The following is a 5906-nucleotide window of genomic DNA, read 5'->3' as shown; positions in this document are numbered from 1 at the left end:
ATTTAGTCCATTCCTCTTTGGCCTTGACTGATAGAGCAGAGCATTGGACTTCTGTCTTTTTTATGATGGGTATGAAGGTACTATTTGGGGGACTAGGTTAAGCAGATAGTAGGAATGAAAGAGACAATGTAACAAGTGGTGTAGGGGCTTTCAGACCAAGAAGTCCCTCCCATCAGAACAAGCTGGGCTGCCTTGCAGTGAAAGTAGGAGGAACTGAAAGGAAACCTAATAGATGAAAAGGCACTGGGTGTGGCCTTTTCTGTCAACTTAAAACTCTGCTGACTTTAAAAGTTAGTACACTATTTTTGCAAAGTGATGGAAAGAAAAGGGAAGTCCGATTTAGATTACAATAAAAAATTTTTCATAAAGTATTATATTTCTAATTTGTAAAAGCTGACAATGCTCATAAACTACCAACCCAGGGTCTGGGTTTCCAGTGGATCTACACCCTAAAACTAGTTGGTTGCTTCTTGCTAGGCTTGGATGTCTTTTCCAGACCTTGGATGTGTCTTCTCAGAAGTTCATACTCTTCAAGCAGCAGCTGGCCCACGTGGTGGGTCTGGTTGCCTTGGATCTGCACCTACAGATTGTCCTTGGCTTGAGTGACAAGAGTTACAACAGTGCTGGCCTGGCACCACGGCTGGAGGATGATGGCCACTTAGGCCTCTAAGTTTCTGACCACAGTCACCTTTTTATTATAAGCCCTCTGCAGTAAGGTACAATGAGACAAATTTTCCCTTTCTTCACAATGGGTTCCTGTTCAACAAAGTTCACTTGATAGGCTGCAGTTCTTCAAGACATCTGAGCAGAAGCTTCATGACTGTGTGCTGTTCATTTTTCTCTAGGATACAATCACATAGGATGGGAGCCAACTTCCCTAGATTCTTGTTGTTTGCATCCACCAGGTCATTTTTCTTGGCACAGTCAATGATGCTCACTCAGACCTCACTGGCCTCTGGAATGCCTCCTTTCTTGTAGTCAGACACGTGGAAAAGCACAGTCACACTGACAGAGACACAATAAAGGGCTTTCATATCTGAAGGGTGATAAGGCTTTTCCCTGATACCTGCCTGCATTGTCTACAAGGTCAGGGAGGGCTCTGGGAAGATGGAAGATGTGATCCTCAGATGCTTCCAGTCTATAGCGGCAATACTCACCACTCCTCTGCTCAGCTCCTTCACCTGCACAATCTCCTCCTGTTGCATGTTACTCCTCCTGTTTGCAGCAACTTAAAGATCTTCTTATAGCTTGACTTCTTTATGTCCTGCTGTCATCATTCAGGGCAGCAGGAGAATGTGTGGCTGCCAAGGATCATGCTCATGAGTAGTGGGAGGTCAACCTTTGTGACTTGGCACTTCAAGGCCTGCAGGAAGCACCACTGTAACAGGTTATCCATGTGCGTTTGCAGTGATTTGCCATCACTGGGGTCTGGGCTCTGGTCCTGAGTGTTGCCCTCTTCTGTGGCTTCTTGAAGGGAATTCTCCCCATGCACCTGATGGTCCTCCCCATCCCTGTCTTCCACACCCCACAAGGCCAGGCCCCTCATGTTCCCCTGCACCTTCTCTTCACTCACATTGGCAGCATCCTGCACCAATGTAGCAATAGATGGTGCAGAAGACTTGTCTCCGTATCACCGCAGGTAGTCCTGGTAACTCTGGGGCACCAAGAAATCCCTTCCCTTCAGACCTGCAGCCAGCATCTCAGTGGTGGACAGGGCAGCCACTCCAATCCTGCCATAGGGGCTCTGAGGCAGACCAGCAGGGGGTACCACTAGTCCTGGCAGCATCAAATCTGCTCCCCCTACTAGTTTTTCAAGGACCAGAGGCCATGTTGTGAAGGTCAGCAGAAGATCAGAATAGGACCACAGCATGTACACTGCAGGATACAGATTTTTCTTCAGTTCATACAGGATAGGGTTGGAACCACTGGCATACACAGTCACAGTATCCCCTTTGTGAGAGCACAACTTCACAATGTTGAGCTCCTCCTTTCCAGATATTAACTCAGAGATCTGATCTGTTCCAAAGGTGATGAAAGCAGCTGTCACATCAGCTCTAAGCTTTCTTCTGTCACACCCCTTGATGGCTGTGTTGGACTTTACCCAAAAGGCTTTGAAGAACATGTCTGCTGAGATAGTCCAGAGTGCACAGAAGCTGGGTACTGTCAGGAATGTGAAAGCATAGAGGCTCCTGGCCCTCAGTGCTGGGGGCAGCCATGCTGGGAAAACAGCCACAATAAATGTTTAAAAAAATGTTTTGTTCCTTTAGCCAGAACCTACATCTTCCAGTAACTTGCCAAAATGACTAACACAAAGGGCAAGAGGAAAGGAACCTGGTACATGTTCTCCAGGCCTTTTAGAAAACATGGAGTTGTTCCTTTGACCACATACATGTGAATCTACAAAAAGGGTGATATTGCAGACATCAAGGGAATGGGTACTGTGCAAAAAAGAATGCCTCACAAATGTTACCCTGGCAAAACAGGAAGAGTCTACAAGGTTACCCAGCATGCTGTTGGCATTGTTGTAAACAGGCAAGTTAAGGACAAGATACTTGCCAAGAGGATTAATGTGCATGTTGAACATATTAAACACTCAAAAAGTCGTGGCAGCATCCTGAAATGTGTCAAGGAAAATGATCAGAAAAATAAAGAAGCCAAAGATAAAGATACCTGAGTTCAACTGAAGCACCAGCCTGCCCCTCCAAGACAAGCTGACTTTGTGAGGACCAATGGGAAGGAACTTGAGTTGTTGGAACCTATTCCCTATGAATTCATGGCATAAACTGGGGGTGTTGCTTTGCCATTCAACACTCAAGTGGCAGCATAAGTGTTCTAAGTCCTATGTAAAAATAAAATCATCTTATGTTTTAAGGGTGGTTTTCTTAGTTGAAAGGTATGTGATGGTTGAAAGGTATCTGAGGTTCTTTCTTAGTTGAAAGGTATCTAAGATTCTTTTAACCTCAGAAATATTTGCAGCAGATTTTCACTGTACCTAGTAATTGTGTCCAGTCTTCATGCTTCAGTGTTTTTTTGCTGTAAGATATTGCTGAGGTATTATGCAGGTGTATACCCAAATACTCAAATATTTATATTGGCTTGAAGATCCTGTAATTCACCATGGGAAAAAGATGTATCAAAATAAATGGAAGTCACTTCAGAAGCAAATATAAGTCCATTTCAGTTAAATAAATTGTTTAAAACATCTAAAAAATGTTTTGAAGGACATTCTAGAAAGAGATAACAAGGACTAAAACTCGATGAATCCAAACCAAAAAGGAGAAATCCACCAGGCAAGGCAAATAATTTAAAGGGTGCACCAACAGGATATAATATGACAAGGTTAAGTCAATACATACCCATCAATTAATTCACCAAAATAGATCAAGAAGCAAAGTCTAGCAATATGCTGAATAGAAGAAACATTTAATTAAAAAAGAAAGTCATAATCTGAAAGTCAAAGTATAGAAAACAATACTCCATGAAACAAGAACCCAGCAAAAAGCAGGGATAGCTACTGTATTTGCAGACAACATGAATTTCAAGCCAAGACTGATTAAGAAAGATAAAGGTCACTATGTTCTTGTAAAGGTAACGAACCAAGGTGAAGAGATAATAATTATAAATATATATGCACCAAATACTGACATGCCCAACTATGAAAAAAATTAATGGCATGAAAAATCAAATAATCACTAGACAATTGTATTGGGGAATCGTAATACCCCACTACCACAAAAAGACAGATTAGCTAGGCAAAAAATCAATAATGAAATATTATAACTGAACCAAACTTTGAATAAATGGACTTAGTAGATGTCTACTGAATGTTCCATCCATCAACATCAGAATATACATTCTTCTCAGCTGCACATGGCATTCTCCAAAATAGACAACATACAGCTTACAGAACATGCTTTAGTAAATGCAAAGGCATTGAAAGTATCCTATTCAAATTATCAATACATACTGAAATGAAATTGGAAATGAATGACAAAATAAATCACAAGAGTACATGGAAATTAAATAGCATCTTCCTGAACAACCAATAGGTCACAGATGAAGTTAAAGAAGAAATTAAAAAGTTGTATAATTAAATGATAATGACAATAAAACATGCCAGCACTTATGGGACACAATGAAAAGAGTCATAAAAAGAAAATTTATACCAGTGAATACCCATATGAAGAAAACAGACCAGGGCTAGCCAAATAACTCAGCAGATTAAAGTGCCTGCTTAGACAGATGCAAGGTCTGGGAGTTTGATCCCCAGGCCTGACTTGTCAGCCCTACCCCCACCCCCAGGACACACGGAGACTGCAATTGAGCCTGGGCATGGTGGCCCACACCTGTAATCCCAGCACTTGAGAGGCTGTAAACAGAAAGGTCACTACAAGTCTGATCTAAGTAGACCCTGTAGACCTGTAGACCCTGTCTTAAGTAAAAAAAAAAAAGACAGAAAAGAAAACAGACCAAGAACAAATGAACAATTTAATGGTGAGCATTGTTTCTAGAAAAAGGAGAGCAAGCTAAATCAAAAGCTCCTATGAGAGAACAAATGAAAAAGATCTAAGCAGAAATTAATTCATTGAAAACTAAAGAAAATTATATAAAGGATCAAAGAATCTAAAACTTGGTTCTTTGAAAGATCAAATAAAATGAAAAAAAACCCTTATCTGAACTTATGCTCCAAAAAGGAAAGAAAAGACTCAAATCCATGCAATAAGGAAAGAAAAGGGTGAAATCACAATAGACCCTGCAAAAATCTAGATCATCTAAACCTATTTTGAATGCTTATATTCTAATAAGATGAAAAATGCAGAAGAAACTGAGAGATTCTTAGATACATATGAATTACCAAAGCTAAATTAAGAAGATGTGAGACCCACTCCTAGCCAAGGTCTGATGAGTGTGTGGGAGAGCTTCCTGCTACCCTGCACCAGCGGGACCAAACACCGGTCCAAGCCCAGGCGCAACGTTGGCCAGACGCTCTCCCACCCCCTTGGGATACCCCGAACACTCCGCAGCACCTCTGCCAACCCACCTGCAGAATAGGAATTTGGGCCGCATTCCGGGAACCCCAAGACCCAATCCTAGCCCAGGTCCAATGAGTGTGTGGGAGAGCTTCCTGCTACCCTGCACCGGGGGGACCAAATACCGGTCCCAGCCCAGGTGCAGCATGGGCCAGACCCTCTCCCAAAATTTTGGGACGCCCCTCACCACACCGCAGCACCTCCCCAAATCCGCCAGCAGAGTAGGAATTTCTGCTGCGTTCCGGGAACCCCAAGACCCAGTCCTAGCCCACATCCAGTGACTGTGTGGGAGAGCTTCCTCTCCTCCCTACTCCAACTTGCCCACTCCAGGCAGAGCTCAGGCTTGGCATACATGCCTGGGGTGTAACGAGGATAGAACCACCCAGCTACTCCAGAAGCAGAACATCTTGACACAGGGGCACAACACATTCACCCTCAAGTGCAGCAGCGCGAAGGAGCTGAGCACAGCAGCCAGACGCAAGCCAGGCACAACTGGATAAATCCAAACTTTATAGAGCTGCACCTGAACTTCAGTACGTGTGAAGGTTATAACTACAACAAAGATCTACAACAAAAGTCAGAAGACAGTGCTACACAAAATCACGAGAAGGAACAAAATGCAACCTCATACCCGAACCCCACCAAGAAAAAGTGCAGAGGACACTAACACAGAACAAATTTGGAATCACAGGGCTAAAATCAATGAATCAACAGCTTCTGAAAAAAAGACACAGCTGCAGAAAGGTATAGAGGAACTCAGATTGGAAAAAAAAAATTCCTGAATTAATAACATCTGCGGTAAAGAATCAAATGCAGAAACATATGGAAGAAACCCAGTGCCCACCCAAAACAAGTATGGAGGACACTAGCTCAGCT

General features: G+C 42.8%; 1 pseudogene; it reads right to left on the bottom strand.

The window, feature by feature from the left end:
• Window positions 1–442: 442 nt before the first annotated feature.
• On the bottom strand, window positions 443–2122 carry LOC101587054 (annotated as a pseudogene).
• Between the last annotated feature and the right edge of the window lie 3784 nt (window positions 2123–5906).

Source organism: Octodon degus, unplaced genomic scaffold (assembly GCF_000260255.1).
Source record: "Octodon degus isolate 3935 unplaced genomic scaffold, OctDeg1.0 scaffold00068, whole genome shotgun sequence".
NCBI classification, from domain to species: domain Eukaryota; kingdom Metazoa; phylum Chordata; class Mammalia; order Rodentia; family Octodontidae; genus Octodon; species Octodon degus.
Note: the sequence above shows the minus strand (reverse complement) of the source record. Positions and strands in the feature narration are given on the sequence as shown.